Consider the following 9,987-nt stretch of genomic DNA (forward strand, 5'->3'; position numbering starts at 1 on the left):
GAGCGCATTTGAAGACAACAATTTAATATAAACCTTAAAATCTTGACATACGGTCTACAAAAGATGCGCGCGCATGCTCTTCGATGCTCTCGCGCGCGCCCGAGCGGCTCATGCTTAATTTATTCTTTTGTAGAAAATTATTTGAGACAGGTCAACTTGGGCGTTGTCAGCGCCTTAAGGCTGTGGTTCCATTAAGTGTGTTGTCGTCGCCCCTATAACTTTTTGTAAGACGTACCTATGCGTTGCATTATTGCTATCAGTGTGTTCTGTTTTTCACCTACAAAAAATCGGTCACCGACTATCGAACGTAGGCGTGCTGCCGAACACAGATATCATTCACATGCTCAATTCTAACTAATATTATACATGTGAAAGTAACTCTGTCTGTCTGTCTGTCTGTCTGTCTGTCTTTTCGTCACGCCTAAACTACTGAACCGATTTGTGTGAAATTTGGTACAGACATGGTTTGGAACTTGAGAAAGGACATGGGATAGTTTTTATTTCAAAAAAAAAAAAAAAAAATCCGGACATATAGCGCCATCTATTGGTCAAACCAAAAATATGCCGGAAGTCACTATTCCATGCGAACGAAGTCGCGGGCAAAAGCTAGTACAATAATATATTTTTTATTTATTTATTTGAATCAGACATCAAGGCCCATAGAAAATACTACATACATAAATGTATCTACATACATAAATATGTAGATAAAATTAAATCATATTATCTGTATGCATCCCAATAACATCACTTCCTATGCATCATTTGCAAAACGGAAAAGCCCAAACTTATTTGATCTGCCATGATAAACAAGTCTCTGAGTGTTCTTCTCTGTCTGAGTCTACATGTAGTCTACCTACTAATATTCATTTCGCACAATTCATTATCTCATTGAAGACGTGAGTCGCGTCATCGTGAACGATATAGAATAGACTAATCATGTGTTGCTGGGGAGTTTGTTGCGCACTTCTTCGTCCCAGCAAAATCACATAGGAAATGGTGAAGGGGTTTTGGGTGCTGTCTTTTGTAATTTTTTTTAATCTTTTGTAAGTAAATGATTTTTTTTAATCGTTCCACAGACTATAGACTGCAGTGTAGGCCGACAGTTGACCCCCGATGATTAGCTAAAATATTGTTTTCAAAGAAAATCTTGATTTCAATTCAATGCTTGCATTCGGTCTGATACCTAGCCTAGAGGTTAAATACCTGGTTTATGTAATGTGCGTACCATTCATCTTCATACTGATTTATGAGCCCCAACAAAATATTGGCCGACTAAAAGTTTGCAGTGTGTCGGAGCTCTGAAACTTACATTAACCAGGATTGTAAATCTAAGTTCTAAGTACACCGACGGCATAATTGCGGTTTTTTTGACAACAACTGTATTCTTTGAAATTACTTGAAAATTCATAGTAGGACAGCTGATCTAAGAAAACTGACGTCTATATTGGCATTGAACTTGGACCGTCGGTTTGATCAGCGGTAAAAATACTAATTCACAATAATGTTGCAAATTATGCAGGTATTCATTTGAGTGCGTTTGGATTCCACAGACGGTGCTGATTTGTAGCCAACAGGGATCGTATTGGTCTTTGTAAAAAAGAGTAAAACAGACGTTAGTCAGTGTGGGTTCAAGGAAAATCTCCATACAATTGTAAAACACATGACGAACATCTGTTTTACTTCTTTGTAGTAAGATCAATAGGGTCTTTGTTGGCGACAGGTCAGCAACGTTAGCCACTGTGATGATCTAAGGGCAACACCAGATGCGGGGAGCGAGGGACGAGGTCTGACAGACGACAGAATCACACATTCATATTTATCACACATAGATCAGACAGACAGGAAAGAGAAGCGCGCGTTCTTGAAAAAAAAAACAAAAAAAAACTCTTGTCGGCAATACCCAGACGATGTTGAAATAAAATAACGGACTGCAAATATATGAAGGTTCAAATAACGGATACTAAGGCTGCAGTTACACGGTACAAGTAGCTTGCGCATGTTGAGCGACATGCGCGAATACATGCATTTTAAAACGTGCCGATCTAGCGTCTCGCGTATTTACCAAAGCACTTGCACCGAAGACTTGCATAGAAGCACCCTTAGGTTGTATAGCTGGAGCAAGTTAACATGCGCAAATGACAATAGATCACGCTGGTGGGAATTTTGCTTTGGTACATGCACGAGTCGCTAGATCCGCACATTTATAAAATGCATGTAATCTGCGCATGTTCCGTGTAGATGCACCTTAAGGACTTCTGAAGACCATCTTTTGTTTGTTAACTTTTTTGTAAACATTTGAAGGTTCGTATAGTGCATACTAAGAACACATGCCTGTGGTCTGTGTCGTATATATCGTGTCGAATGTGTGTATATCGCGGGTCTGGTGTTTGCCGTCCGGTCTTTGCAATGCTGCTTTCATGCCAATAAAGACCTTATTGGTCTTACTACAAAGAAGCTAAACAGACGTTCCTCATTTGTTTTAGAAAGTTTTGTGTGGAGAATTTACCTTGAACCCACATTGACTTGCCACAAAAATCTTAAAGACGAAAACATGACTCATTGCGCGAGTAGGTAAGTATAGCCCCCGAGCATTATAGCGGTTTCATATTGCGAATCTTAAAATCTAGTCAGAATAGCGGAGAAAAATCGGTCGCTCGGTGCCTGATGGCATCATTTGCACCGGCAATTTTCAAGTGTTTACTGTAACTCGTATTACCGTGCCTTACTAAGAACTGAAATTAATGAATTTTCCTCTTGATAACAGAACTCTGATCTGGTGTGAAACCGCAGTAAGACCACAATTAATTACTTAATTTAATACGGACAAAGTTTCCGAAATCAATGACAAAAACAAACCTCAAAGTCCAAGACTACTAGTACTAGTCATGGTATGCAATCCGTATCTATAACTATACTAAGAAATGAATAAAGAGGAAAGATTCGATAGTTTCTTTGCATCGATACAACTGCTTACCACGTACCAGGATAAGATAAAATACAAAGAAAAGTTAATTCCTAAGGACGCGGGTGAAACCGCGTTATACAGCTAGTGGTAGCTTTAACACGACCTTTCTTCACGTCAAGGAGTCGACAGCGATACACGAAAACGTACGTTGAGTCACCAATCAGTAGAATTGCACGGGACCCCACACAATAGGTTTTTTTAAACGTAGGTACAGACAATATCTTAATATTTTTTCCTGACCGCATAAGAACGAGGGTCATGTTTTTTGAGTGTACATACATATGTATTATCTACATATCCACCTATAAGTATACCATACAGCAGTTAGGTGATTTCAGACTAATAATGTCCGTCTAGTTATTTTCCGTCACCTTTACTCAGTCATTGGTGTCTAAGGTAGATGTAGATAGGTGGATATAATTATGTACTTTATGAGATACATTAAGTAGGTGACATAATGGGCAGTTTATTGGTAAGAACGATCTCATCCAGACTGCCTCCGGATGGATTGAGACGGAAAGGAAAATATTATATGGTAAGCAGTTAGGCAAAGTGAGATAAGATATAGAAAGCATATTACAACTTAAAAAAGCTACATTGATATTTGCGTGACGTAAAATCAAACCCGTTGCCAGATGCTTGAAGACACCACACAAAAGCACCATCGCTTTTAACACTGGGCTAGTTCGTAGCTTTTTCAGGGGCAGAAGTAATTTAGAAAGCACTTATTCTCAATTATTCTCCACAAGTGATGCACTTTGAGACGAACCATTTTACATTAGAACGCGGTACCCGTAATTTGTTTTATTATAATATTTACTTGATAGATAATTTAGTCCTTTAATATTAACCAATAACTTAATAACCAACATACCTAATTAAAATTTTAAAGAGTTTCAAGTTGACACATGCTTCCATGTCCACATCACGAATATTAATATTACCCAGTCTATATAGATAGGTCAATAGGTATGTTCGCTTGAAAAAAACGATTTAAAATAAAACCACAACTTGCATATATTTTATTTTGGAATTCGGTTTTAGATGACCAGAGAGAATGCTAATTAGTACCTACTGTTTTTTTATTTGCATAAATTATAGTGTTCGTGGATATTGTGTCATCACATAGAGGTAGAAAAGGTATTGGGAATTGGGTCAAAGTTTTCTTATAAATACATATTCAGTTACATACATGTTGAATTGTGCGTTGCAATAAAATGTGATACCTAAGATTTACCTGAAGAAATAAAAAATGTTGTTTGAAAAACTTGCTAAATCAATTTAATTCAATTCATTTATTCATTTTGTGAAACAGGGGTGATTACAAGTGTTTTTACAGATTTATGTACAGACCATGTCCCGCCGATAGGCATACAAAATCAAAGGTCAGTCAGCAAAATACATGAAACTCAAACAATATTGAAAATGAACAACAAAATTTACAACAACAACAGAAAAAATACCTGGAAATCAGAGAATGTGAACTGTAAATGAGTTACAGTTTTTGCATTCCAAGTGATGAATGAATCATGAATTTTGTGTACTTTTGCCTAAGTCAGTTGTAAGTTTTATTGATAACACCTGCATTGAGTCATTAAGATTGCTGCGTGGCAACAATATGATGCAGATAAAGGTACGTTCTGGAAGCGAGCTGCCGATTGCGACTGCGTGAAATCGGGCAACATCTGATGGCGAAAATTTCATATGAATACATACAAACTTGTGTAGCTGCGGCACGTGCGCGCTTCCAAAACGTACCTGTTATGTACCTACGCAAGCACAGAGAGTATCGTATCTCATTTCTGACTACTACAGAACAGCAAATGAAAAATAACAAAGTTGTATTTTTAGGAAATTACAATATAAAATAAAAAATAAAAGAAACACTGCAATAAACAAGATTTCAATTTATTTATAAATACTACAGGATGTCAAAATATACCTAAACGTTTATGTTGGTTTAAACATCATTTTGTAAAACTCTGGTATTCAGCTGCTTCCGGTTAGACTGGAAGCCGACCCCAACAAGGCTAGACAGACGATGATAACATGAATCAACAAAATGTAACAGCTCTTTCAGTCAGCTGAAAAATTGTCATCGGGTGACTCACATCGAAATACTCGAACGTTACTTAACTTTAGGTTAAGTCCTACTTAAAAGTATATCCGTCAAAGAAATTCACTTTAAATATGACAGATATAGATTGATGTTTGAGCAATCTCAGTATTCGGCAGATAGAAAAGTACTCGTATTATACATTCATACTGATAGTGCTTGCCCGCTAGCAACATCTATGTTCCTTCGTGCAAACTAAAGCACGGACAAGTTCATACTGTTGTTTGTAGATGGCAAGAAAAGTACTAAATTTTAATTATGTAGTTCAAATATTTCTATTAATAAAAACTCGACATTATAGGTTAAATACATACTTAAATGAATAGTTTAACATCACTGTAGCGTTGCGCCGGAAAGGTGATCCAGAGTGGAACAACTGTTCCCCATATCCTATCTATCTGTTGATTTGTTATCTAGAGATAGAATGTTGACATCAGTAACTTCCTATCTCTAGTTAGCAAAACAAGGGATGGATCGAATATTGGGAGCGGCCGCAGATGATAAGTTTACGTTGGTAAGAGATATGGACTATTTTATGTGACTTATACTCGTTCCTGACTATCGTTATCTTTGACTGCCTCGTTGGTCTAGTGATCGCAAGCGCGGCTGCTGTGCTCGAGGTCTCGGGTTCGATTCCAGGGTTGGGCCGAAATCGCTTTGTGGGTTTTCTTAAGCTTTCACAAAGCAGCCCGTAGTCTGGAAGTTGGTGATTGATTCACCCGTGCATCGGAGAGCACGTTAATGTCGGTCCTGCGCCTGATCTCTTTCCGGTCGTGTCGGATTGCCGTCCCATCGGGTTATGAGAGTGAAGGAATAGGGAGTGCACCTGTGTCTGCGCAAATGCTCGTGCACTATAATATGTCCTGCGCAGCTGGCTGATCTTCTTAAATGAGAACAGCCGCCGTGGCCGAAATCGGCCGTGGACGCCATTATTACTCGTTCCGCAAGCAACGGCTAACTGAATGCAGCTGAGTACCACAGGTTTTACAACGAGTGACTGCCTATCTGACCTCAACCCTGATCCCCGGGCAACCCAATACCATTTGGTAAGACTGGTACTTGAAATTGTATAAATGAATCCAATATTAACCATCAATTAGGTACCTACTAAAAAGTAAAAGTTGCTTAGTTCCTAGCATTGTGTAAATAAGTAACATCTATTTAACACTGTATGTATTTTTTTTGTCAGGCGTTGAGTATTGCAATTACGTAAATAAAACATTTAAATATGAAATGAAATATGAATGAATATCATCCTCCGAGCCTTTTTCCCAACTATGTTGAGGTCGGCTTCCAGTCTAACCGGATGCAGCTGAGTACCAGTTTTTACAAGGGGCGACTGCCTATCTGACCTCCTCAACCCAGTAACTATTCCTTGGTTAGGTCCTTGGTTACCAGGCAATTTAACATAATATTATTTAAAGCATCCAAATAAATTGTTGTTAAGCGCCTTGATTACTACTTAATGCAAATAACGTTTACGTGTTTCGTACTATGTTTTTTTCAGGCATTTACTTTATTTGCAAAACGATGGAAAATAATGGATTTATGCATAACTTATTTCAGCAAAAACATCTTTTTTAAGAGACTTACAAAAAATGTAGAAAGTAGCTCACTTTGTTTGTCCGGATAAATATTATCAACTAAGGAACTGGATATAGATGTAATTTGGTACACAGATAGCCTAAAGTGTGAGACTATAAACTTTTTATCCAAGTTCGGAATTAGTTGTCTTAAACACTATTGGAACAGTCGGTTTACTATAAGTATGATTTTATTTATTTAAGAAGAAGCACATTGTCATCGAGCACATTGTACGTACATAGATGACATCAGCGATTAGACTGCCATCTGCATGCATAAACACGAACTAGTCTAGTAGTTATAAGTTAGCACAAAAACACACAGAGGTCGCTAGCAGTATTTATTTTTAATGTAATGAAGAAGTATTTTTAATTTAAAAGTATCTGTAAGATTAATTTCTACTTTATTGCATCCTTTTACCTATGTATGTAGCATATATGCAAATAGTGCCCAAAAGGATTGTTTTTATTTGAACAAATTTATGTATACTTTTAAACACACTTTAGAACCCACGGTTTTCAGAAAATAGCTCGAAATTAATAACGACATAGAACCCTTGAATTGAAACCCCTCGCTCCAAGTAGGTACCTACTTAAAACATTTGCATGACCAAACTACAAGTCGAATAGGTAGGTATAGTGAGACCATATTTGTATTGTATTGACCATATTATAATGTATAGGTATGTTCTGGCAAATAAATAAATCAATTTCATTCAATCAATCAATCGAGCAAGGGCCTGTACTTTGAACTTTCACGTACGTCAAAATGGTTGTTGGCACAAATTACAATGTTACTACGTATGTAAAGGGATACAGGGCCGCGCCGACCCCCGGCAGCGCCTGTGTGCGAAACCTATGAAGCGCCTCTTTTTTAACGAATCATCATAAAACGAATTTAATTTTTGAATGAATATTTTTATTGTTAAATTTGACTGAAATAAATGTTCTCCAGTCAGCGGCGGCCCTAGCCATTGCGAGGCTACGTGCGTCTATGCGAGGCCCTTTGTTCTACGTGAAAAGTCTGTTGTGAGCTAGGAGTTATTTTCTTGTTAATAAAAGGACTTACAAGCGGCGCTACCTTCTAGGTTCGGCTAAAAAAGGATTGAAAAAATAAAAGAAGTGGAAAATAAAGCAGAGCGTAGCGAGCGCAAAAATTTTTGAGCTTTGGGTCACTAAAACACCTAAACTTGTATAGTAAAGAACGGTGCAAGGTGCAGTCGCGAGCGCAGCGAGCGCGAAAATTTTTGAGTTTTGGGACATAAAAGTACTCTAATCATGTTAGAAGGAACGGTACCGACAAGCGAACAGCCGCGAGCGCAGCGAGCGCGAAAATTTTTGACTTTTGGGACATAAAAGTACTCTAATCATGTTAGAAAGAACTATATTGACAAGCGAACAGCCGCGAGCGTAGCGAGCGCGAAAATTTTTGAGTTTTGGGACTTTGGGTTTTAGAATGAACGGTAGGCACTGACAAGTGAACAGCCGCGAGCGTAGCGAGCGCGAATTTTTTAAAATTGTTTGTTAAAGCTAAGCGTCCACTTGTCGGTATCGTACGCAACGGACGTATCGCACGCAACGGATCGTAGTATTATTTATATAGAATTATTCTGGTTCGTAGTATTATTCTGGTTCAAAGAACTGCCGCCGTTTTAACGTTGAGCTCGTAAGGAATGTAAACTAAAACCCTAAACGTAAAATGAAACCATAAACGTGAATAATAATAAACATTAAATATTGAGAGACTTGTTCAATAAGCGTTATAGATGTTTTGTAGTATACAAGGCCTATGTTGCGCGTATTGTACCTACTTGTCGATACTCCACTACAAAAAACAATCATATAGGTAACAAAAATAATTTAGGTGGCAGTGGCGGCGCGGCGCCCCTATTGTCTTGGCGCCTGTGTGCGCCGCACACTTCGCACACAGGGGCGGCGCGGCCCTGAAGGGATATCCCTAATCGGTGAATAATAAAACAATTTAATTCACGACAGATTGGTAATGTTAAACTGTTATGTAGGTATCATACCTAATCCTTTAGGTACCTATGTGTCGTTCTGTAGCTATTCAAGGGATTAACCGATTTCGATGCGGTTTTTGTAGATGAAACCCAGTGGAATACTTGATTAAAATTTTTTAAGCCATTTAAAGTTATTTGCAGTTTTGTCTTGTGAGGATGGCGTTTTTCACGAAATCAGCTGAAAATAGATTCACCATTTTAAAGAAAGTACACCTATTATTTATTTCTCCATGGATTATTTACAAAGTTGTGGAGGCCAATACTATCCTATACCTAGAATGTTTTGAGTACCTATTTATTTACCCATTTTGGCATTTTGATCGTGCATACAATCTGATGCCTAACTATGACCTATACCTATATTTTATTCTCATAAATTAGGTGAAGTTTGATGCAACTAACTGTTATAATATAACAAACTTACATATCAGTGTCTTGGCCAGACACAATTATAAAAGTAAAACAAATAAATAAGACCAAACGCACACAGATTCGTTGTCGAGTCTCTGTGAATATTGACAATATCGATAAGGCAAGGCCGAATAGCGACGCCAGTGGAGTCGAACGATGTTAATTTTATTTAATTAAAAAAAAAGTTTGGATTTTTGTTCTGATTTTGTGACGTCATTTTTTATTTTTGTAAGATTTATGTAAGAGTGTATTTTAAAGTATTTGTTTTAAGAATCCGGGTACTAAATTCCATGGAGATTTTACTATAAAACCATACTTAATTACAAAGACGTTCCAAAGACCTTCGGCTACAAAAACGAATGACAAATTAATTCTATATAATATTAGGTTATGATATACATACATGAGTGCTTGGTTCGGCCATATATCTTGTGTTTAAGAAACCATTTCATGGAATAACTACCAAGCTGTGAGGATTGCCTAATATAGCTATTAATACTTACTATAGATTATCTTTGAAAGGTAAAACCGTGGGGAATAGTTAAAATACTCTGATCTCAATGAACAAGGATAATGTTATAAAATAACATTTCCATTATAATTAACGAATTCCTCCATAAAACCAATTTACCTACATATTAAGTACTAAACTTTATTAGCGGTTTAATCTTGCTCTAAATTAAACAACTTTTTGTGTAATTATGTAAATTAATAGGTATAATTTCCTGTTGTTTAATTTTTACAGCCATATAAAATACTAGCTTCTGCCAGCGGTTTCACCCGCATCCCGTGGGAACTACTTCCCGTACCGGGATAAGAAGCCTATAGCCTATAGCCTTCCTCGATAAATGGGCTATCTACCACTGAAAGAAATTTTCAAATCGGACC

The sequence above is a fragment of the Helicoverpa armigera genome, chromosome 8 (genome assembly GCF_030705265.1).
Source record: "Helicoverpa armigera isolate CAAS_96S chromosome 8, ASM3070526v1, whole genome shotgun sequence".
Taxonomy (NCBI): domain Eukaryota; kingdom Metazoa; phylum Arthropoda; class Insecta; order Lepidoptera; family Noctuidae; genus Helicoverpa; species Helicoverpa armigera.